The sequence below is a fragment of the Triturus cristatus genome, chromosome 3_2 (assembly GCF_964204655.1).
Source record: "Triturus cristatus chromosome 3_2, aTriCri1.1, whole genome shotgun sequence".
NCBI lineage: Eukaryota > Metazoa > Chordata > Amphibia > Caudata > Salamandridae > Triturus > Triturus cristatus.
The window spans coordinates 677,873,078-677,899,397 of NC_140584.1; positions in this window are offsets into that span (position 1 = coordinate 677,873,078).

A 26,320-nucleotide genomic window follows, 5' to 3' on the forward strand; every position below is an offset into this window, starting at 1 on the left:
TGAGGGAAGAAGACTCCATGCGTGTACCACTGTTTGTGTGAAGCAGTTCCTGTATTACCCCTTGCTTTTCTATGCCTGGCCTCCCCTGGCACGTGCTATCGGACCACATCTTGCCCTGAAGTTCAGATATTAAATGCACAATCAGATGAACCTCTGGTTGGCTTGCAGTCTAGACTGTGACGGATGATGATTTAAGGATATCTGCGGTGGGCTGCAGCGAACAACAATAAGTGAAGTAGTTAATACCTGCGGTCGTCGAGCAGGAAGAGGGCGGTGGGAGGGAGAAGGCAGCTCTGTGGTGGTCTGGCATTGTAATTCCAGATGGAAGGATTATGCTATAAATAGGTGATGAACACGAAGAAGTCAAGGCCTAAGATTAGTCACGGGGAGGTCAGAAAGGGAAGAATGGGTTTGGCGACGGAGGCCTAAAAACACATTAACCGAATAAAATCGTTTTACTGTGAAAAAAAAGTCCCATGAGAAGACTGGAGTTAAATGGTTCAACCTCGAAGAATCGTCCTCAATTCGACACAACTTCAGAGGCCGGCGCTGGGTTCACAGTCCTGCCAAAGGTGATCATCCAGACGCGATTTATTCGAATTTGTTCGAGGGCTTTTCAAATAAAAAAAATATATATAAAAAAAAAATCAAATAAAAGGTCCGGCATGAGATGAAAAAACGGGACAATATACAAGGCTTTACATCTAAAATCCTTTTATTATGACAATAAATACATCCAAACCTATGCGTATCTTAAAAGTTAAAAACTCCAGTAGACAAAAACAAGTCTAGAAAAAATAATTTCTAGGCATATCAAGTTCGTGTTCACACCTATTTCTCAGTCTCGCAGCGGCTCTTAGGAAGCTGACTATGTTCAAAACGATGTCTTCCAAAAGCAGTTGAAGATACAAAAGGGCTGGTCAAACTGGAGTAAAGTTCGCCCTCTGTAATACAGAAACCATAAAAGCCTTTCTGAAGACCGCATAAAAATTACCCAACATGGTGAAATGTAAAGTGTTCTGTGGAGATACATTGTCGCAGCCGCAGGGCCCTAGAATGTGGCCCTGTGATCTACCCCGAGCAGATGCTAATGGATGAAGCACAAAATCCAACCCAAACCTAGGGGCATATTTACAAGGACGGCGATAAATAAATGCAAAGCGCGCTTAGCGCTTTTCTATTAATAGCCGTCTATCGCTGGAATATATCACCCTGTTAGCACGTTATTTACAACGTGTTTCCCCAGGGCGATATAATTACCAGCGATAGCGGGGAAATCGCCGTTTTGCAGGGAACATCGCTGGTTTTCCAGCGATGTTCCCTGCAAAACGGCGATAACCTTGCTGATACAACCCTGTGGTCGTATCAGCACAATCCACCCCCATATTAGGTAGGCCTAAGTCCGCATTTTAGCAGACGTTAGTTTTCGGCGAAAACAGCGGTTTTTGCCCAAAACTAACGTCTGCTAAAATGCGTTGGCAGCCTTGTAAATATCGCGATGTGCACATCAGCGATATTTACAAGGTTGTACTGCCCAGTGATGCCCACTTTGCATCTCATTAGAGATGCAAAGGGAGGCGTCGCGTAAAAGGGTGATAGCATGCACTTATGCATGTTAGCACCCTCTTGTTAATAGGGCGATAGTTTTATGTCCGCTTTTTTGGATTTAAAAGCCAAAAAAGCGGAGATAAAGCCCTTGTATATATGCGCCCAAGTGAGTAGAAATCAGTCATACATACTAGGTGCCCCTGATAAGCAAGGATCCATACCGGGAACTGTTTTCAGCAAGAAGTGATTACGTGCATGTGTTTTTGTTAAACACATCTCTTCTCTGTCCAGCGCACTTCTCGTGAACTGATTTTTACCTGTATCCGATCGGCCTTGACTATACGCCATGGTGAATAAAGGAGCTCGGCCCTACCTAAATTATGCAGCGTTTCCTTAACATATTTGACCCAAGGGATACAATAAGCATGGTCAAGTGACAGACAATCCTTTAGGATCTCTTTATTCAGTTTTGTCTCTGTCCTAGACCAAATTTCTAACCAGGAAGAAAGGGGACAAAATGCCATAATGTCTTAAAAACTGCTGCATTGGCCCATATGAATTTTTATCTACTTAATAAGGGTCTCAAGGTCAGGGAACAGTCAAACAATATACCCAAGTATGAGAAAACTCTAGCCTTTTGTAGAGCAGTAGGATCTAGATAAAACGTTTTGGTCTTTGCAGAACATGGACCAACCACCATGACAAAGGATTTCTTAACGTTAACTGATAGGTCCAGTTCATCAATGAAATTAGTAAATGAATTCAGCATGTACTGCAAACCCACCTCTGTCTTAGCCATAGGATGCTTGTTTCCGGTCCAGGAGGGACCTGGCTTGGCAGTTCGGGCTGGACTGTTCCCATGAGGCACAGGGTCAAGACCGATTTGAATATGGCCAGGTCTAAACTGGGGTGGCAGGGTGAGCAAACGAATGATGGGTTTAACCCAGATCTCTTGACTGGGGGTGAATGTTTTCATTTGTTCTGCATTCCGTCCATCAATTGTGTGTCTTTTTCTTTCTCGCCCTAAGTGCGCCAGGTATGCCCAGACGTGGGTCCTGGGCTCACTGTGCCACTAGAATCAAGCTATCCTGGCTGACGAGGGGTGAAACCCTGAAACCGGTCCTAGGATTCTTGTTTCCGGTCGAGGGAGAACCTGGCTTGGCAGTTTGGGCTGGACTGTTCCCATGAGGCACAGGTTCAAGACTGATTTGCGTATGGCCAGGTCTAAACTGGGGTGGCATGGTGAGCAAAAGAATGATGGATTTAACCCAGATCTCTTGACTGGGGGTGAATGTTTTGATTTGTTCTGCATTCCGTCCATCAATTGTGTATCTTTTGCTTTCTCGCCCTAAGTGCGCCAGGTATGCCCAGACGTGGGTCCTGGGCTCACTGTGCCACTGGAATCAAGCTATCCTGGCAGAAGAGGGGTGAAACCCTGAAACCGGTCCTAGGATGCTTGTTTCCGGTCCAGGAGGGACCTGGCTTGGCAGTTCGGGCTGGACTGTTCCCATGAGGCACAGGGTCAAGACCGATTTGCATATGGCCAGGTCTAAACTGGGGTGGCAGGGTGAGCAAACGAATGATGAATTTAGCCCAGATCTCTTGACTGGGGGTGAATGTTTTGATTTGTTCTGCATTCCATCCATCAAAAGTGTGTCTTTTGCTAAATAAAAAAGGGGCCAAGATACAACCTTGACAGACCCATCTACGGATACTAAAACAGTGCTTGCAATTAAAATCTGTGGAATAACGCACCGATGCCACTGTGTTCATGTGTAAATCCCTTAAAAATAGGCCTATGTCTGGCTCAACCCTCGTGGATAACATGATATGCTATAATTTATCTTTACTTACTCGGTCGAAAGCAGAAGTAAGATCTATGAACGCTAGGTGAAGAGAATCAGAATGGGCAATTGCATATTTACACAAAACCATATACAGTTTTAAACACTGGTCTACTGTCCAGCGGCCAGATCCAAAGCTGTACTGCACTTCAGATAACACGTTGTGTTCCTCTGCACATGTCTCCAATCTATTTAGGATGATGCACCCCACCACAGTTACTACGGAAGCGAGCAGTGAAATAGGCTTATAGAATTGAGGGTTGGCCCAGTCCCCATTCTTGGAATACAGGCACAATGATTGAGGTAGCCCCTGGCTGCGGGGGATCCTCAATGACTGCAGCATTAATAACTGAGGTCAAGGTGGAAGCCCATACTTCCATATCATTGATATACAAATTGAGGGGATTCCATCAGGACCAGGAGCCATGTTTTAAGATAAGCCCATAATCCCCAATTTGACTTCATCAACTGAGATGGACAATTTAGAGTTCCCTTCCAACAGATTTTTCCCACTGAAGTCGGTAAGGGAAGAGGAGTTGTCTGCCTCCTTAAAATGGAACATCCAGCTTTCCTCAGTAATATGCGATCCGAGTGAAGCTACTGGATGTGGTGTTAAAAAGGAGCTGTTAACTATACTCTAAAATTTGGAGCTACATTTCCATGTGTTCACCTTCAATAGGTTTTCTCAAGCAGTGTCTCTTAAGGGGTTCTTCCACATTGCTACCTCCTGTTCATGCTGTTTACGGCGATTTTTAACAAGGGCAGGGTCCCTAGGTTTAATGCTTAGGGCATGCTTTAGGGACCTTAACACCCGAGAGCAAGCAGCCTCTGTCAAACCATTTTGGGTTTTCTTAGACATTTTGGGGAGCGCTGGTTTCCAAAAGGGAGGACACAGTAGTGGAAATCAAAGCAAAGGCCCATAAAATGTCAAAACAACTGGAGTTAATAGACCGGCATGTGCTAAATTTATGTTCACAGCCGGGTTAAGGTGACTTATAAAAGCTATCAGGCACAATCTGTGACCACCTGAGCCTTCTCCCTTGACGAGTTGTCTTTATAGCCCCGTCAACACCCTGAGATCATGCCTGCAGCGGCATGGTCCAACATTATGATGCACATACTGGATTATGGTCACTAAAGGGGCTTGAAGGTATCTCAGCCTCTGTTACATAGGAAAAGAGTGGAGCAAAAACAAAAATAAAATCAATGAATGACTCACACCCCATCCACAGAAAACGGAGGGTTGATAACGTTCGCTTTGGAGAAAATAAGCTTGTTAAGGGATAACACTAAGTTAAATTCATTCATAAGCTCGTTTAAATTAGAACCTTGAATTAAGTGTCCCATATGTGAACCAAGTAGTAACATGCAACCAAAGGCATAGTCCACCCCCCCTTGGGTCTCCACATAGGTATACATTAAAATCTCCAGCCAATATGACATTAGATCCAGACCATTTAACACTTTCAATTTCCTCAAAAAGGAGTCTAACATTAGAACATGCCAGTTATCGAACTGAGCGGACTTAGCATTCTAAAAATTCAACATCAACAGCTTTAAAACGTCAGCAATAGAAAATGCTAAAACCTGAAAAGTTGGGGATTCTGATGAGAGGACCTCAAGCCTTCCCTTAACCACCAAAAAATACAAAAACAATCAGGCCCCCTTTTGCTCTGCCGGCCCGAGAATCAATGGCGGGGACGAAAAAGGTTTTATGGCCCTCAAGGAAATAGCGGTTTGATGTAGCCCAGGTTTCTTGCAAATAAATCACCATATCCTCTGATAAAGTCTAACCAGGCAGGGCCCTCAAACTTGGATGGACGCCCAGAGATGTTCCAGCTAGTTAGGTCAAATATCTGGGTGTTAGGTTTAGATGAACTCTTGATGTGTTGCTCAGGAGCCAGTTCTATAGCACCTCTCACGGAATCCCGTCTGGCACGTCAATCACAAACATCAAGAGAGGCTAGCAGGGCATATCTATTATAAATATCCACTGGATTAGGAGCTGGGGAATGATGGCCTACTCTGAAGCTGAATGCCTCGAATTCTGCGCCCGTTGGAGTTGTGAGAATAAATCCGCTATAATGGGTCTATAAAAAAGCCCAAGGGAAGTTCGACGATGAAGGTCAAAGGACTCCTACCTTTTGAGTGACCAATAGAAGCGATTACAGTACCAGCAGCAAGAGACCTATTAAATGTAAAATCATGCTATTCCCTCCAAGAGTTTTCAGGGTCTCACCAATCCAGTTAACCCTTCTTACCACATTAATCTAATCACCCACATAAGACCCAAAGGAGGAATACATACCCATTCAATGAGTGACCTTATTTTTCAGTTGGTCATGACTTTCTACAGAGCCATGCTTCAAAGGCGGTAGATAGCCCACAACAACAAAGGGTGCAGCTTCCAGAAGTAAATTAATGGTAACAAGATTAGAAGCGAATGGTAATCTTGCCCCACTGATAGGGGTAGCGTTTGAAACTCCTACCATTGAGCCATGCAGCAGGGCCAAGACTTACCACCACCAATGGCGGAGACCACCTTACCAGCTGGGGCTATGGCTGCAGGCAGTGGTGGCTGGTAGGGGACAGGGCAAGAGGGAGGGGGTTAGAAAAAAATAAAAATGAAGAACTTTCCTGTGGGTCACCAGCTGCCGCCTCTCTTCCATCCTCGCTGTGTCCTGCCTCCCAGAAGCACCCAGGCTCCCCTAGCCAATCACAAACCTGCCTTACAGCAGCATTGTGATTGGTCTGAGCGCCGTGGTTCGGCACTCAGAAAGGGACTGGGGAGCTGTGCTTGTTCTCTGCCCAGGCTGTACAACACTGCCAGTGGAGAACATGCACAGTGCGCATGATGGTTTGGCCAGCCCAAAACAGCCGGACAAACTGTCATGTGCACTTTGTTGTGGCAACCACTCCTCCTCCCTCTTCCATCATGCTAGACCAGCCCGCCCTAACATGGAGCTTGCAGCCAGACTAAAAATAAAATGATACTAACGTTTGGTTAGTATCATTTCATTTGCTGTTAGAGCAGTGAACAACGCTCCTCCCGCTTAGCGGAGGAGCCACCGCTGGTGTAGGTCTTGCTACCAAATTACAATTAATTGTGTTACCTTGCTCCATAGAGACAGGATGAGGATGCAACAAAACGTGGCCATTATTTCCACCTGCTCTTACCATGTCAATCACTCCCCCATCCCATCTGTAGATAGAGACGCAGCAAGGGCAACAGACTGAGTTAAGGTCATCATTGCGGAGGATGGAACCAAAAGCACCTGAGTTCTATCTCTTTAGTAATTACTCCTAAAGCATGTTGTAGAAACCATCCAAAGATGTGGAAGCACATGACTTAGTGGAACTTGTAGGTGACTTCCACTTCCTCATGGTGGTGTCGGGGAATGCAGGCAATCAAACATGTAAGGAACAGGCCCAGGCACAATGCCGCGCTGCGGGAGGCAGTCTACACTTTTAAGCTCTTTCCTGCAAGTCCAAGTACCTCCTCCAACAGGGGAATGCTGGGAGACGTAGTCCAACGCCAGCAGGGCTAGGGTACCAAGTGCAGCAATGCGAGCATTAAGAAACCGCCGTGTTTGCTTCCCATGCTGCGGGAGGCTGCTGGTGCTTTTAAGTGCTTTCCTGCTAGTCCAAGCCCCTCTTAAAAGAGTGGAATGTTGGGGGATGTAGTCACATACCAGCAGGGCTTTGGAAACAAGTTCAGAAATGCAGGTGTTGAGAAACTGCTATGTTTGCTCCCCGCACTGCAGGAGGCTACCAATGCTTTTAAGCGCTATCTTGCAAGTCCCAGCCCCTCCGACAACAGGGGAAGGTTGGGGAATGTAGTACCACTGCAGAAGAGCCCCGGTAACAAGTGCGGCAAAGCAGGCATTGAGAAACTGCTGTGTTTGCTCCCCCCCTGTGGGAGACCGCTGGCGCATTTAAGTGCTTTCTTGCAAGTCCAAGCCCCCCCTACAACAGGGGAATGCTGGGGGATGTAGTCACAGCCCAGCAGGGCTCCAGTAACAAGTGCGGCAATGCAGTAGTTGAGAAACCAATGTGCTTGCTACCTGTGCGGCAATGGGGGCATTATGAAACCGCTGTGCTGGCTCCCCGCGCTGCGGGTTGCTGCCAACATATTTAATGGCTTTCCTGCAAGTCCAAGCCCCTCCTACAACCGAGGAAGGCTGGGGGATGTAGTCCCACCCCAGCAGGGCTCCGGTAAAAAGTGCAGCAATGCGGGCATTTAGATACCGCTGTGTTTGCGGCTGCCCTTTGCCCACGTAGGGGGCCACCTAAAAGGCCAGCCCTCTTAGTGCCAATTAGGCACGTACACCACCCCCCTAGTGGTGGGACTCGGGAGGGAGTCCCCTTGCCTTGGCGCGCTAGGTGCATCACTTCCGGCGCACAATGGTCGGGGGAGGGTACTTATACCTCCCCCTGCCTCTTTGCGCCGGACACGCCGTCTTGATGGTCGTGTCGCTGGTCTTTTGGATACGCTGTCCTGAGGTTGCGTCATGAGGCTAGGTGAGTGCAGGCAATGCCCTCCACCCGTCCCAACTCGTGGCCATGCCCGTGTGGGAGCCCGGACCAAGCTGCATATTCTTGGTCTGGCCCCCGCAGGAGGCCTGCTGGCTCGATGCCGATCCTTGCAGCGGGGGTTGTGACGGGGGCAGGGTATAGCACGTGGGTTCTGATCCCACTCCTGAAAGCTCACACTAGCGGTACCAGGTAGAGCTGTCAATGGCCCTGCCCTGTGCTATTGATGGGGAGTGGGGCGGGCGCGCAGAAGCCGTGCGTGTGCTCTGAGGCCAACGGTTTAATTACGTTAACTTTAGTTGAGGAGCTTTGGCCTCGTGGGCCTGATTCAGAGAGCATCGCGGTGAGGGGTCGGCCGCCTAGCCGGGCCAAACTGCATGTGGGGAACACGGGACGCCTCTTAGCCAGCTCTCCGGTGCAATCCTTCTCCCCCCCTCGCACATCCACTTTATGTGTTTCCTCTCTGGGGCAGTCAGTAGCGGTGTCCCCCGCAACAACTTGCGGCTGTCGCTTGCAGGAGGCGTGAAGAAGCGGCCTTGGGTGATACAGGGGTATCGCAATCAAGGGCGGTCAGCTCCATTGGTAGAGTGTGGTGCTAATTTTACCAAGGTCGCGGGTTCGACTGTGTACTTGCCATGGGGTACTCCTCCAGGCCCCGGTAATTGAATTTTAAAGTAACTCACCATTGCTCCACGATCGTTCTGATGTGACCCCCACTAGAGCGGCAATGTGTTAGGCGCCGTGTCCAGGGGTCAGCTCCTGAGGTGGCCCGGGTGGACAGGTGTAGCTGCATGCACGTGCTTTCCAGGTTGGGTAGGAGGGTGAGGGTAGGCCCCCCTCCGAGCCACAAGTGCAGTGGTCGGCCAGGATCGGGCGCAGCAGCATGTAGGATCCCGGGTGGGCTCGGGCTACATCCAAGCCCAGGAAGTGCATCAGAGAGGGCTTTGCACATAGAATGGGGGACCTTTATGCCAGAGCACGGAATATATTTAAAGTAAATTGTCGCAGTAATTGTGGCACACTGCAAGTATCAGGTTAGTCCATTGCATACCCCGCTTCACGAACACTCTGCTGCCCATGCCGGTCTGTCCATGGGGCAAGACGCTTGCTGGGTCACAACCGTGCAGGGGTAGCGCTGCCCCCTGTGCATGGTGGTGGATTCTGGGCTGCGATGCAGCCTGGCTCCAGCTGATTGTAGTGTGGTGCCGTTCGGTGCTGGCGGTTCTGCTGCTGGTAGGGTGCTTGGCTGTGGCATCGTGGCACTGAGCCTGTCGGGGGCGCTGGGTCCAGAGCACCTTGTCAAGGCCATGGGTGCGATCCTTGCGTGTTCCGGTAAAATGAGGAATTTAGTGCAGCATTTAGGAAGCGGCCAGTGTCCAGTCTGCACATGCGGTTTGACGTAGGCTAATTAAATTTCCTCGTGCCCATTTACTGAGGCCTAACCATTTGGGATATATTACCTTCTTCCTGTCCAGTTTACCGTGCGCACAAAGAAGCAGTTTCAGCAGCCTAGCTGGCTGCGCAGTCAACTTGCTTTTGGAGTTGCCATCTTAGGATCCTTCATCTTGCACACTTAGGGGAGGGGCGCTCTCTACGAGGCTCGGTTTTCAGCTGTGCATTTTGGATGCAGGTTTTCATTCGCGGTTGTGAACCATTCCCCCGGTTGTCCTACTTTCCATTCTAGGAGCCCTTATGTGATATGGCGTGTGTGTATTTTGATAGTGGTGCATTCTTGGGGAGCAAATTGTATTCTAGACTGACGATAGTTTGATTGAAAGCACAGTCCGTCAAGCTGGCTGCTCCGTAGAGGCTGATGGTGCGCCATCGTCAAGAATGAGACCTCCATGTTTTGTGCCGGGCTTGCTTGACTGTGGGTCGCGAGGGAGAGAATGCAGCTTGGGGGTCTCTGCAGCTGCCTGGGGAACCAGTCCCAGCATCGGCTGGATATCTGGTGTTGCGTGGCGAACCGGAGTCTCCCTGAACTGAAGAGGAATGGCCGTGTTCTTGAGAGCGTGGTGGAGAGAACGGCGTCATGAGTCTTGACCTCTCAGGAGGTGTGTAAGTGGCCCGTGGTTCGAGCTGTCATGATGGGTGGGGTCAGGTTCGAGTCCCGATGCCGGCTAGCCACTTTTACCCTGGGCATACAAATGCAGGTTCCTTTTGCCCAAAGTCAGTCTGGCCTTGGGCCCTGTTGATGCATGCTTTGGTTCGTTGCAGCACAGGTTGTGTTGTGGCGTTCAGGCGCGGCAGATTGTCCTCGCTGGCTTCGCCGTGCAAGAAGGGAGTGCTAGCCACAAAGTTACAGTTTTGATTCAGTAAAGAATGTGGTTAGGCTGAGTTCGGTTTGGTGAATGTGGCTGGGGTAGGGACGGAATCCCGGTTTTCTCCTCTCGTTTCATCAAGATAGTGGAAAACCACAATGCCCCAAGGGGTTGCCCTTCCTGATACTTCCCGGCCGGTGGTCCGTAGTAAGAACTGAGTGGCAGCAGCCGGATGCGGAGGGAAGTCTGTTCATTATTAAGCCATGATCCAGTTAGGGTGCTGTGACCACTCAGCCCATGATTCCATACATGCCGCAAAACATTTGCGTTTGGCGGACCACACCTGGATCAGTGAGCGTAGCGCAGTTCCACTGATGGCCATGCTTTCATTAGCTGTGAGCATGAGGATAGTTGTGCTGAATATGTAATGTAACTGGCGCTCATATATAGCGTTTCAATACCTTTGCGTAGCTTCATTGCTCAACAGTTTAAATGAGTGTGGAGCTAAACCTGTGCCAGGTTGTATGGGGTAAGGGCCCGAACTGTGTTGCAAAACAAGTGTGGATGAGACTTTCAGGGGCGCAGGTGGCTGTGTGCCCAAGAGGGCACGGGGATTTGTAAGCCCCCATGATCGATTCATTACTCAGGGCACCGGTGTCTTTAACTGGTCCAGTGAAAACAGGGTGCAGTTTGTGCTTATGCAGTTTACAGGGCGAAGCTTCAAATTCTGGCAGTGGCAACACGTTCATTTTTCTGCAAGGGTTGACTGACGGCAGACCAGGCGATGCCATGTAAAGATAGAACCTCATTTTATGTCTTGATCAAAGCAAGAACTCTTGGGTGCCATAATGCATGAGGTCACATGGCTGCACAGCATCAAGAGTTACTGTAAATATGCAAGAGGACTAGGGGAAGAATGCGTGCTCACCAGTCTTGATTGTCTACCCTGCCTCAGAAGAGGGGACAAGGTGATATGACGGATGCTGGTAACAGTTTTTATCCGTTCGGCAAGGCAACTACCTAGTTGGTGCACCGCACAAGGTTTAAACAAACGTGTAGCTTTTCGGTTTCCTGCATCATGCGGCGGGTGCTAATAAGCACAGTGTGGCTTGTCAGGGTGGTCATATGTCCCGCCCAGTGGTTGGGGCGCAGGTACATAGCTCAATTTCCAGTCTGTAAGGTCTTTGTACAGATTCTTTCCCCCCTTCAGTGGTCACCGGTCATCCCCTTGACTTTCTGCCAGGTGAGACTGAGTGGCGCATTCAGGAATTTATTGAGTGACAGGCACGTACGTTAAGTGAGATGTATCACATACCAGGATAACGGACAGGAGGCAGAAGGGTCCCGGTAGGACCCAAAACAGGTGGGCTGCATTATGACCTGAATCTTGATATCAATGTAATGGGACCCTCGCATTGTGGGCAGAACTATACAGTTTTAACTGCACATAGGGAATTCCTTTAAGGAATAATGGTCAGATTATTAAACGAAGAAACCCTCCTGGCGGAAGGCCATGTGTTCTAACCTCCCCGGAAGCGGGGCCCTCACAGTGAGGGAGCTCCCAACTCAGTCACGGCTAGGTCCTACTGGGCTTTCAGCCAAATGACCATTTGCGCAAGAAGGTCAAACGGTATTTTAAAAAGGGGCATAGGATGGGTGATGGAAAAGCGAACCTGTGCAGTTTTAAGTTGTGCAACTTATATGGCCTGGGAAGAGTGTGCACAGAACAGCACAGGAGTTGACAGAACATGGGAAACACTTTTCCAAATCTGGCACCAGAACACAAGGTTAGTCAGGGCCAACTTGTTTGTTGGGTGACTTATGTAGGCAAAGACTTATTTTATTTATCTATTTATTTTATTTAATGAGTTTTATATAGCGCTGGCTAGACCCGTAGGTATCAGAACGCTTTACATTAGGTTACACAAGGTTAGTCAGGGCCAACTTGTTTGTTGGGTGACTTATGTAGGCAAAGACTTATTTTATTTATCTATTTATTTTATTTAATGAGTTTTATATAGCGCTGGCTAGACCCGTAGGTATCAGAACGCTTTACATTAGGTTACACACTGTTACAGAAAATTATAACAATTACACATTACATCAAAAATAAGCAACACATTGAGAGAGGAAAGAAAGGTGAAACAAATAGAGCGGAGGGGGGAAAGGGGAAGTGTGAGGGAGAGGATGAGGGAAAGGACGGCAGGAGAGACGAAAGGAAGTCTGCCCAAAGACCAACTGGGTAGGTGACGTCTGAGGAGGGAATCCACAGCCCGTCTCCCCTTTAGCTAAACAAGGTAGCTCCATCGGGCATCAGTCAAATGGTTAGGTCTCAACGGACGAGGGAAAATTCACAGAAGAAAGTCCAGTGGATAAACAGGGTGGGAACTATGAGCATGGGCGGTTGAGGGCAAAGGTCAATAGCTGGAAAACAGTGAAGAATAGAGCGGAAGGGGGTAGGGTGAAGGGGGAGGAGGGAGATAAGGTCAGGAGAGACACATGAGAGTTTGTCCAAAGACCGGCTGGGTAGGTGATGTCCACAGAGGGAATCCATAGTCCATCTCCCCTTTAGCTCGCGAGGTAGCTTATTAAAGACTTATTACAGTTCTTGCTCAGTCCCATCATTCCATAATTGAAGCATTGCATTAGGCATCCCTGGGCATAAAGGAAGGCCAGACAAGCAGCCAGGGGATCACAGAGCAAGTGCACTCTATTCTTAGCGTATTATATGCGGGCTGCGTCACCTACACCAAGAAAGCAAGCATTTCTTTAAGTGTTGGGTTGGACCCATACAGGACATCAAGGAATAATTTAGCCATACTAACTTGCCCCCCCCCAAACATCTTGGCCATCTACCTTGTTGTTCACAGGAACTGCATATGTGAGCGTTTCAATTCCCTGTAAATGTAAATGTATGTGTCTTGTAAAGCGCACTGCTACCCTGAGGCCTCGTAGCGCTGTAGACCGCTGGGGAACCCGTCCTGGCTATCCCTGTGAGATGGTCCCTCCTGGGTATCTCCAAGGTGAAACCAGGCATCCCCGGCGAATGTGGGGGGCCGTTGTGGAGATGAGGCAAGCTAATGCCCAGAGTTGCCGAGTGTGTTCCTGGTTAGAGTAGGTACCGAGGCGAGAATTATCGAGTCAGTTTTGACCCTGGTCCACGACCCTGCCGCGTCGGGAATTGAACCCTGGTCCCTGGCCGATTCTCTGCTTGCGGATCTGCCGCCTCTAACCAGTGAGCCACACCTCTCCACTGTGCATAGTTCATTCAGATACACAGTATCATTTTAATTTAAATATCACTGTAGTTGCAAGCGTGAGATTCCCTCAATGTCAGCAACTGCCCACATTGTCAGCAATGAAGCTGCCTGGGAAGTCTGGGTGCAGAGAAGGGATGTTGAATTGATTGCCCACTTAGCAGTATGACTATTGCACAGAGGATGGAGGGTGAGTCAAAGGACACGGGTGGTGTGACTGTAATGCTAGACTGTCAGAATATGCTGGGTAGGAGGTTCCACATCACCAACCAGAAGGGTGCCAAGTGGCAAAAACAAGTAAATTGGTTTAATATATGTGTATCTCTGTCCTTACGGCTGTGTCGAGCCATTCTCATTTAGAGGTACGCCCGGGTGAAAATTGTGTGCTTCTTAAGGTTCTCATGACCAATGCGGTTTGTGGTATCTTTTCAAGCGGTAACGGCCGAAATTCGGTAAATATCCCATTACCGACCGGTATTTAGGCATTTGCGATGTAGGAGGCATGATTTCAGGATTCGGTAATTTACCGAATCGGTAATGGATCGGTAAAATCGGTAAAATACAGATTCGGTAAATTACCGAATCCTGAAATCATATGTAGGGAGCACTCAAAAGAGTGAATATTAGTATTAAGAAATCGGTATTTACCACCAAATACAGGTTGGTGATAAATAATGAATACCTTGCAAACAGCTATAATTTGCTGATTTAAAAGTGCCATGTGGCAGACATACATGCCCTTAGGGCATGTATGTGCGCCACATGTGCACACATGCACGAATCAGGGGTGCAACAGGGTGTCAATGTGACACCCTGCCACCCATGATAATGCCTCCCCTATTACCAATTCGGTATTTACCGAATCGGTAATAGTAACTGGCTTCCCATTCATTCCTATGGGCCTCCAGGCCCATAGGAATGAATGGGAAGGGATGCATTATTACCGATTCGGTAAATACCGATTCATAAATACCGATATTTACCGAATCGGTAATAATTACCGATTATTTACCTACATACTATTTACCGATTCATAAATACCGAATCGGTAAAAATCAGTATTTATGAATCGGTAAATAGTATGTTACCTACATGAGGCCCTTAATCACTTACAACGTTGCACATTAAGGCGGGCAGTGTTTTATTGCAAGTTGCCACCGGGAGATTCCCTCACTAACGTCAGCAGCTGCGCACATGGCCAGCAGTACGCAGCCTGGGAAGCCTGGTAGCAAATACCACAGATAAAACTGTAAAGGCAAAATTCCTGTACGAAAGGAAGGATAAATAGCAAGTACACTAGGACTCCCTGGCTTACTGTCTCGTATTCCATGGCGGGATAGTCACCAAGGTGGGACAGGCTATTGGGTATGCCTTGCCAGGACAGTGACACACACATCACATGAACTGGAGCCACTATAAAGGATAAATGCTGGAAACACAGACTGGGGTACGTTGGGCTCAAAAATCCTCTTCACCAAGCTGCTGGGCATTTTGTTGCCATGTGTCGTTGAGTGACAGGCAAGGGCATTAAGGGGCGGCATTAAGTAACAAGGTCATTTGCAGCGATGCAGAGGGGTCCAGCGGATCCACTGAAGGTGGGCTTCAGATAAACATGAAACTGGGAATCTTGGATGCCGACACTGGGGCGGAGTTACAGGGCGATCTGGAAGCATATGGGTATAGAAGGGTACCTCTGCAAGAGCACAATAGGGGTGCCAGAGCCAAAACTCAGGAGTCCTCATGGCAGGTTCCTGGAAGAAGTCCATCGGCACCCCGCTAGTCTTTCGGGCGGTTGTGGGCCTGAACAACCGGGGGCTTGCCTTGCTATGCTCTGGCCTGAAAGAGGCGTGAGTAATAAGGGACCAATGTGTCACGTGATCCGGAAAAGAGGATCACCCCATAAGGTGTAGCACTGATTGGATTCATCACAGTGCTAGTTGGCTCATCAGGCGGGCAGGGCAGCATAGGTTGGTTACCGCTGCCTGCCCTTGGATCGCCCGTATGATAACCCACCATATTGCATACTTCTGTATGGAATAAACCTGCAGCAATAATTTTCCCCAACAAAAGTTGTGTTGTGTATATATTTATGTCATCATGCATGCTCTGACAGTGGGTGGGGAGTGTTGCCTATAATGGCACTATGCTCCCCACGCTATCTTTATTGCACTTGTACATTATTGAAGAAGCATGACCTCTATTATTTATGGAGGACATCAACAGAAGCAAGTCATAATGACTATTTGTGTAAGAATATTTAGTGATGGCCAATCCAAATTTTAGGAAATCATAAAAGTTCATATTGCTCAGATATTAGCTAGATTGAAGTTATGAGAAGGGCAAAAGCAGTTTGCTGTTGAAGAGTTTACCAGCCCTTTGAATACCTGCTTGTATCCATGGTTTATAGGACATGGGCTTTCTTTCTATTTTGGTTAGCTGATTTTGCCATGAAGGTGTGTAATGAAAGGTCTCAGATCTCCCCTGGACCAAGGCACTTTCCCAAGGAGAGAATATCAGTTCCAAACTTATGGAATATAACATATGCACAGCACTTCCTAAGGTGGGCAAACTCTCAACACTCCCCCAAAGGCAAGGCAAGAAAACGATACCACATGAGTCTCTTCTAGACCAAGGTAACACACACAACACTTCTCCAGAGCGAGATATACTTTGCACATCACTTGTCAGGAGTAGAACAACTTCCTATAACACAATTACCTGCTAGAAGGGAATTCCCCCATCCGTCTACAACAGAATACTTGGCCAAGAAGAGTCCACACCTCCTGCTACAAGGAAAAGACGAATTGGTATATCTGGGATATATTTATTAGTAAATAGCACCACACGGTAGGCCAAATGCACCTATCATAGCAGACCCTAACATATCAATAGTATGATTGAAACACAATCAAGGCAAACATATATGTAAAAATATATATATGTATGGATATAAGAATCAGAAAATAAGAAGGAAAGGAGAGAATCAGTAAAGAATCAAGAGACAATTAGTAGCAGAGACACCTCACCTACTGCTTCATCATTTCACCCCACTTCACTCAAGGGGAGTCCATTGCTTGAACTGGGTGAAAGCTCAGAGGTGTCACCAGCCCCCACTCTTCCGTGACAACACGTCTGCTCCACGGCATGAACTTCCACCAGGCCAGTGTAGGCTCCCCTTTTTAATATAAATTCAAACACAACAAAGCTTCTTGCAAGCCTCGCCTCCTCGTTCTCATGAGAGCCCGTACCAGCCTGCTCCAAGGCCACTGCATCGGTTGATCAGGCCTTTGCTATGGCTCCGAGACAGACGATGTACATTCCTCTGATAAGAACCAGTTCTCTCTAGTCAGTAAAGTAAGAAAAACAGGAGAAGAGCAAAACATGCCCTCGCCACCTCTGCAGTTTCGTGCAGGCACAGAAAATAGCTTCAGTCATGAAAATGGAGTTAGTTAAGACCATGCACACAAAGGCCCAAAGCAAGATGGAATCAGAAAAGCAAGGATGATATGAAACCATGTCAAAGGCAATAGTCAGCACTGCCATAAAGCAAGGTAAAGTCAGAAATCAGAATGACATGAAGCCATGTCAAAGGCAATAGTTCAACACGTAATTCACATAACCCAAATAACACTATAGACTTTATCCCTCCGTATACAACATTGAACACATGTGTGCACCATCACCCACAACACTGCACCTCGACATCCCACACCTTCTATTCTTGTCAAGACTATTCTACTAAAAGACAGCAAGATTACAGGACAGAAGAGAAGCAGGCATATGCAAACCCATCCTACATTAAGGCTAGGGTAACGTAACACACTTAAGTCAGTACAAAATGGTGGTGGTTGAGGGTCATCATAGGGTGTCAGACCACAAAAGTGGCTCATTCACTACAAGGTGATGCATAGCGTAGCTTTTTTTCTACATATAGCAAAGGATCATTGTATTAACCGGTGAGTTTTTCATTAGATATTTTCTTGTTGCACTCACCATGCACATATAAGGTAACAGGTAATCCTGGTCCACCTCAATATTTAACCACACTGCTCTATGCATCTGAATCTATATTTCTCAGCTACCATAATCCTTTTGTTGCTAAAACTGATGTTCGATAGTCATAGAAATGCGAAAGTCTACCGAGAAAACGGGATTTTAAATTGCCGATATAGAAGAGACCCCAGGTCTTACCCAAAGTGAAGGATGACTCATATAGTTTTCATCAGAGGAAGAAGGCCACCGTTGTCAGCTGTGCAATGTGCTTTTAGGCATGCTGCTTTTCAGAGAACAGCTCCAGTCTGCCTTCGTCAGTCTAATGGCACGAGAGCAGCACGCGGCTCCCTTAACTAAATGAAGAACGGAGCCGAGTGACGTAACTAGACCATGCCTGTAACGGAGAGGAGTGCGCGAGCACCATGCTGCTCTGTGCTCAATTGAGTGAGCCAAAACAATCTCTCTTTAGGGAAGTTTGTTTTCTCTTTCCATCGGGACAAAAGAAGGAAGCATTATATATAATCGGAACAAATGAAATAATAATGAAAGAACTTTGCAGAATAAAATATTGGGAATTCTATTGTAAATTCAAACTCCAATTAGGGAAGTATGTTGTCTCTTTCTACTGGGACAAATGCCAGAAACAATATATATAAGTTGAACAATTGAAATAATAGTGAAAGAACTATTGTTCATTCAAAGAGAGCGCATGCAATTATATCCCTTTGTTGTAACCTGAAAGTCACAACCAGAATGTGTTACTTCTCAGAGACTGTTCATGATTTACAGAATTAGTTCATTAGGGTGGCAACAAAAACACACCATTCTTCTGAGGTGTTAAGTGCATGAGTGATCAAGTTTGACCCGTTCTATCCATCTGCATTCCATCCTTTGCAAGATCTGTCCCATGTCTCCTCCTCTTTCTGGAATGACAGCCAACATTTTGTTTTCTTTCAAACCTTAGACTTAATCAAGTTCAGGATAGTCCACAGTTCACATATTCCGCAGTGTCTTTCAGTTGGGAAAGTTTAAGATAACTGTCAGAGCCTCACTGGCGTCAAAGGGAAATCGAACAAAGAACACCATTTATTCCATGTTTAAATCATAGTTTTTTTCTGTTGCCAAACATGATATAAATCTGGCAGCCATAAATCTCATGTTTTAGATTTCCACAAATAAAACGTCAGTTGCATTATGCGCTTGATTCTTCATGGCCCAGGGCAGTTTTCATCTTCAGCTCCAGTGGCGTCTATAGATGTGATTTTTAGGGGGAGGGTCCTGTAGATAAAATTGGAGGGACCACCTACATATATACATACACAAAGTAATTTAAACGTTTTAAATAAACTCTGAATTAAAGATTACTATGGTCTGTCAAAGGGGCAAGGTCTTCAGAATGTATTAATCACTCAGTACTGCCCTTTACTCTATTCTTTTCTGCAGTCTCTTTGTTAGACATTTGCACTATGTTTTCTCTTCATATGTTTCTGAAACACTCAATATGCATATATCACACCTCATTTCTTTCCTTGTCAGCACTTTCTTTTCACTTTCTCTTGCATATACTTCCTTGTATTTCATTCCCTTTACCAACCCCCCACACACATGATACAACCACTCACCTGTATGCACGATATTTTCTTTAACTTTTCCCTGTTTATAACAATAACAGATGCGCACACCTGACCATTGCTCTGTTTGCTCTGCAGTGAGGCCAGTGACTGGATGAGTATGTTTCCGAAATCCTTTATCATCCACTGGCAGGCACTGTGAGAAACTCCATAACTCTCAGTCATGGCCCACCCACAACCTGGACTCACACAGCTACATGGGAGCGACTCTTTTCACACTACACACAATAAATAGGGTAATATGTTCCATGAAAAACTATATAAACACACCATCCTGAAAAATCAAATACTGCTAGAGAATGCAAAAGTAAGTAAAACCCCTTATGTGCAGTCTGATCTACTGTGATATAGTGGAGCCCCTGTGGGCCTGTCATTGTTTTTTGATCTGCTTGACCACTTTAATTACTAGCGGCCGGCCCTGGCGGTTGTAGGCCCGTGCTTGTAACCTTTTCTCTGCACAATAAAACTTTTTTAATAAAAAAAAAAAAAAAAAAAGTAAGTAAGTAAAACGTGAAATATAAACAGGTGCAACATCACTCTTCCCAGGCTGAGGGGGCAGTGTTGTTTTTGTTGTTGGCTGTGGCTGTCACTGGTAGTGGGGCACAAGGAGTGTCAAGGATATTTACAGGTGAGACACTGAACCCCAAAAGGCTCCCACAGCAACCCCACTGTTCATTTGTTTGCCATACCTAATATGCTGAGGGTGCGGTCTAATACTACACATACTTATAAAGAAGAACCCCCCCCCCCTCTGTCAGGGTGTTGGGAGCTGAAAGCGCTTCAAAGCAGTTCTCCTTTATAACAACCTGGGGAAGCTTGAGCCGTACAAGATGGCGTTTCCACGATGGAGGCATGGGGAGCATCTTAACAGGACGTGCCAGCCATTTTCATGCCACTCGTCTGTCTTGTCACAGTGCATATTTCGGAACTGCCTCCAGGGTAGTAGATCAGGATGGGTTGTGAGGCATGAAAAAGCATGAGTAAGGCATAAAGATTCATTGATGTAGTATTGTGTGAATTTGTGAATTCCTAAGACTCAAGAACTCACAAATTGTTTTTTAAAATCTAGTGAATTATGCACAGCGCAAAGCTGGCTGAATTTTTTCTTACAGGGCAGTGGTTGAAATGGGCTGTATCGATTGGAAATAAATGTTCGCAATTTTCTTTTATATTTACAATAACAGTTCCCATAATTTTTGGTAAAAAACAATCACAGTTCCTGTATGTTAATGCAGACCTTGTCGTGCCACTTGCTGCGAGGGTGGGGGGGGGATCTCTTTTACTATGAAGACAAGATTAAAGGCAGTCTGATAAAGAACAACACACTCACTCACCAGGATGCGCTTTACCCAAAAGACATGTAAATGTAGACATGTAAATGTGTTACATGGCCTTTAGGGTCATTCTCGACATTGCTAAGTTAGCATGAACTCTACTGCCATGATGCTACTTTTGCGCACGTTACTACATGACTTTATTTTGCAAGACTCTGTTTGTGCCTTTCACATGAGAACTGTCTGCTTTCTGCGTTCTCTGCTGATCCTGGAGTTTAGTTTCACAATAATTTTACTCCAACTAACCATACAATGGTCATTAATATTACGTCTAGATGGAATGTTATGATGAACAGGGGAACTTATAACTTCACCACTAGGTGAGCAAGGAAGCAATTCCTTTTGATTAAGGTACCCTCACACACCCTAGTGGTGTCATGCTTCATCATCGGGTCACCCCGACGCCTAAAAGTCGGGGTGGGCTCGACCACAGTGTTGGGAGCGCTTTGAAGAAGTTGCAGACCAGGGAGGCTATAAGATAAAAAACCTCAGGCAGATCCCCAGTTTCCCTTTATTCTTGGGTCTGTCTGGGTTGATTAAAAATAATAAGAGTAGGGGTATATATAGGAGTATTATGGTCCTATGACCCTAGTGCCAACATGTTTCAGTCCACAGCGGCCATAAAGGTCCAGGACTTTCTTCAGGGTGGCCTCATTTGCCCTGAAGAAAGTCCTGGACCTTTATGGCCGCTGTGGACTGAAACATGTTGGCACTAGGGTCATAGGACCATAATACTCCTATATATACCCCTACTCTTATTATTTTTAATCAACCCAGACAGACCCAAGAATAAAGGGAAACTGGGGATCTGCCTGAGGTTTTTTATCTTATAGCCTCCCTGGTCTGCAACTTCTTCAAAGCGCTCCCAACACTGTGGTCGAGCCCACCCCGACTTTTAGGCGTCGGGGTGACCCGATGATGAAGCATGACACCACTAGGGTGTGTGAGGGTACCTTAATCAAAAGGAATTGCTTCCTTGCTCACCTAGTGGTGAAGTTATAAGTTCCCCTGTTCATCATAACATTCCATCTAGACGTAATATTAATGACCATTGTATGGTTAGTTGGAGTAAAATTATTGTGAAACTATTTATACTGGGAGGTGTTACTCTGACCTATATCCTCTCTACCCTTTGGGCATGAGAAGTCACTTTTCTCAACAGCCTTTGTATACATAAGTTTAGCGCAGCGTACAGCTGTAGGGTTCATACACAGAAAATTTCTGCAAAAGGAATCACTTCAGTGGATTTTTACTCTCTCTCTCTCCCACTAGATACACTCGTTCACCGGTTTTAATCACCCTAATTACCATATCCATAAGATGGCCGAATTATTCGGTATTGGATATTCTGATGAAGAGGCCTCCGCAATTTTAGCAGGTCCATCACTTCTGTCAGATACCAATATTAACCAGACACTTACCCAAGCCCAAAATTGGGATGAACTAAAGGAGTTGAAACGCTGTCAGATGAAAATACTATTGCACGGGGCAATAATGACAGAATACCTTCGCGGAAATGTGGCACCAACAGGTTTATTGGTGACAAATGCCCCAAGAATTTTCCTCGATGACCCACAATTCAAAAAAGAATGGTCGCTTATCGCTTGGAGATGCTCGCGTGATTGGCTCATTTTGATAATCAATACAGCCAAACGATTGTCAGAGGCCCTACTGATAAAAATAAAGATCAGTGAGGACTCATTACTGACAGAGATTAAACTTACTCTGTACAAAAAGAAACTTGAAGAGGTGAACAAGGAAGTAAATGAACATAAAGAGTACCTGATGCAAAACAAGATCAATAAACTGCAGAAAGATCTGAAGAAATTCAGCCATGAGAAGGTTTATCCTTATATTAAAGATGACTACAAAAGCCAGGTCCCATCTGATTCAGGTTCGGCACGAAGCGAACAGACAGGATCATCTGACTCAGAATATGATGACTGGTCAAGTGACGGATCAAATAAGAGCTGGCGTGGAAGGGCAAGGAGACCACGTAGGGGGAACTACAATCAAAGATACGGACATCAACAGATGTTCCCTTGGCCAGCCCCTTTTGGACCAGTCCAGTACCATGGCCCCCCTCAATTCCCAACAGGACCCTACTACCAGCCGGACTTTAACCAACATTTTTTAGGTCAGGGCGGAAGAAGAGGGAGACGAGGAAGAAGGGGGAAACGAATCCAGTGGGAAGAAGAGCGGAGCTCAGTGAACACCAGGAGCAACACCAGGGAACAACAGCCGAGCACAAGCAACACGAGGGATTAATTGTAAACCTTACAGATGTCATTCTTACCACAGACGAACAAACAATTTTGGACAAAGGTTTGGGATTCGTCCCTACAACCTACCTGTACAAATTCCGCCTTCGATGCGAATTAGGCGAATTTTTCAGAAAAATACGATTAAAAACTTTTTTTCAGGACAAAGAGAGACCCACAGAAGATAATACCTACACGGGGTTGAGACTAAAATCTTCTTTTCTCCCCCTACCAACATGATGCCTCCAGAAGTATTATCCTTCGAAGAAGCTGTCAGCAAGGAAGTTGAACTTCTCCAACCCAAGAGAAACGGGTTCAATAATTTAAGCAAGAAAGAACGTGCGACTCTAACCACGCTACAATCCAGAACGGATATAATCATCAAACCAGCGGATAAAGGGGGAGCGACCGTGATACAAAGTACCAACGCCTACAGAACAGCATGTCTAAATCTATTGGCAGACACAAAATACTATAAAAAAATTAACAGGGATCCCACACAACGGATAAAAACAACTATCATGACATTAACAACAGATGCCCTGACCAAGGAATGGATCACGAAGAAAGAATATGAATTTCTGAATCAAGAGAACCCCAGAATTCCTCTGTTCTACACCATCCCTAAAATACACAAAGGCAAGATTCCTCCCCCAGGGAGACCAATTGTCTCAGGGATCGGTTCTATTCTGGAACCACTGTCAAAATATACTGACTGGTTCTTACGCCCCCTGGTAAAGAAGATCAAATCCTATGTTCAAGACAAAAAACATCTCTTTAATCTCCTGACACAAGTAGAATACAATCCTGTAGATAATTTTCTGGTATGTTTGGATGTAGAGGCTTTATATACAAACATACCCCAGGCGGAGAGTATCAGAGTAATCCATGAGATCCTTAGACAAGAGGATTGGGTATGGGCAGCCCCTATTGAGTGGGTGATCACCCTTATACACTTGACATTAACAGAAAACTTTTTTACCTTTGAAGACCAATTATACCTACAAGTACATGGTACTTCAATGGGGAGTACATTCGCCCCAAGTCTGGCATGCCTGTATGTCAGTCACTTTGAAGACCAACATATATGGACTCAAAATCCTTTTAGCATGAATATCTGCAAGTGGTACAGGTATATCGATGATGTCCTGATGATCTGGAGAGGTGATCTGACTAGTCTTGAGAGTTTTAAAACATGGATCAATTCACTGAACCCACACCTTCACTTCACCATGAATGTGAATAAAGAAAGCATTTCATTTTTGGATGTCACTCTCACAGCTAAAGATGGCACTCTTGAGAGCTCATTATATACAAAACCTACAGACAGGAACAGTCTATTAAGATTTTATAGTGCCCACCCTCGATCCTTAAGGGAGAATTTGCCAGTAGGCCAATTCTTAAGGATCCGAAGGAACTGTTCCAACATACAAACCTACAAAAAAGAGGCTGCTATTCTTAGTAACAAACTTCAACAGAAGATGTACCCTAATAAGATCATACAAAGAGCAAATAAAAGAGCGCGCAATACACCAAGGGAGGCTCTGTTAGAAACATACACAAAAGAGCAACCAGACCAACTCATATGTGTGACCACATATAATTCCTCATCAAATGACCTGAAAAAAATAATCAACAAAAAATGGTCAATTTTGACATCTAACACGTTATCATTTGAGAAACCCATGTTCTCATTTAGAAATAATTCTAATTTGAGGAATGCCCTGGTACATACTAACTCCTTTACTCCTAAAAAAACTGATCAACAGACTTTGTGGGGTCTAACACCTGTGGTTGGACACTACCCGTGTGGGTCATGTGTGGCCTGCCCCTTTACAGAGCACACCAAAACATTGGACTTGGGCTTAAATTCTCCATGGGAACAGAGGTCACATACAAATTGTAACTCGGAATCTGTGATCTATCTGATAAAATGCCCCTGTGGTTTGATATATATTGGCATGACCAGTCGTAAGATCAAAGTTCGCATAAGCGAACATAGAAGCACGATACGTAGATCAGTCACGGCAACTAGGCTCACTGCCCATTACCAGGAGAAACAACATAAAGACACAGAATTGAAGTGGACAGTACTAGAAAAGGTCACTACTATGGGAAACAACCTGCAGCAAAAACTCTTAGAGCATGAACAACGATGGGTCTACCGTTTGAAGACCCATGAGAAAGGGCTCAATGATTGCATACCCTGGAACCAACTGAACAAATAGATACAGTACATCCCTCATTCCCTCTGATATGGGTGACCAACTAACTTATGAGATTTCTCTATTTGTCATTATCTTCCACTTGTGGATTTTGGTCTCCACGAAAACCTTTAGCTTCGTGTAAATTAAAAAACTACTACACTTCGTTTAAGGTCTACCATCATCCCATGGTGCAATGCCCATATCTATATAATATACCCATGTGATGTCTCTTGCGATATTTCTGCCACTCAGTGTAAAAATATCCTTAAAATATCCTTAAAACACGCTGAAGAAAGATAAAGACGTGATGAATCAAGATTAAGGAATTGCGCTATCTACGCATTTGATAGGGTGTCTGTTTATATCACAACGAGTGGATAGATGAACTACACATTTGATAGGGGGTTTGTTTTTATCACAACGAGTGGATAGATGAACTACATCCCCCATCAGCCACTACATTGGGTACTAAGTTCACCCTCGATACACTACGGACCAAGTACACACACCTTGTAATCCAGGGTCCATTAGTAACTGTACATCAATCGAGAATATGAGCCCCCAACTATGAATACCACATTACTGTGGACGTTTGCAATAAGGTCGCTAATATGTATATACGGATTAAAACCTAAATCTATATCCGTTTACTTCGGCGTTGCCACTGGTTACGCTCTGGCCTATTGGCCGACACCATGGGTCACAGGTTGCGGCTGTCCTATCGCGAGCGGGAGACGTCATTCGTCACTTGCTTGCACTGACCTATCCACACGCCCCTTGTAACAATACGGAAGTATAAACCTCCCGATCACCACAACACGGCGCGAAACGCCGGGGATCGGGTCCAAGTAGGTGGTGAAGCGGAGCAGGACTCTTGACGAAGTAAGTCTGTCACATCAGAACTATCAGCGTAGCATTTGGTCCCCCTCTTGAGAAATAATCACCTGTTAATATGTTTGGTCTGAAATCCCTGAACCTGATCATTTTCAACCACTCCATATTTCCCCTGGGTTTCACGTCAGGGTTTGACAGAGCTACTCCATTAGCCCTTCCATCCCCTGAGAAACAACTACCATTCGAAATCCGGGTAAGCGAGTATGCAGGAATGAGAGACACCTTCACAATTACTCATAGGTGTTAACAGTCACGCATGTTTTTAATGCTGTGTTGAATCACAGATACGGTATGAATGATGTACGTGTGGGAAGATTTGACGAGAGTTTCCTTTCATTGATAGCATCCACTTTTTTGGCGACTGGTTCCAGATAGAATGCGAGCATAATCGCCACCGCACAATATATCTGACACGCCGATTAACTGTACACAGATACAAGTTTCTGAGTGACACACAAGTGGATATAGCTGCACACTATTAAGCCTCAATGACCACCGGGCACATATAGGTGTGGCTCTGAATTCCAAACACGATTTTGAAACACGCCATTTTGGAA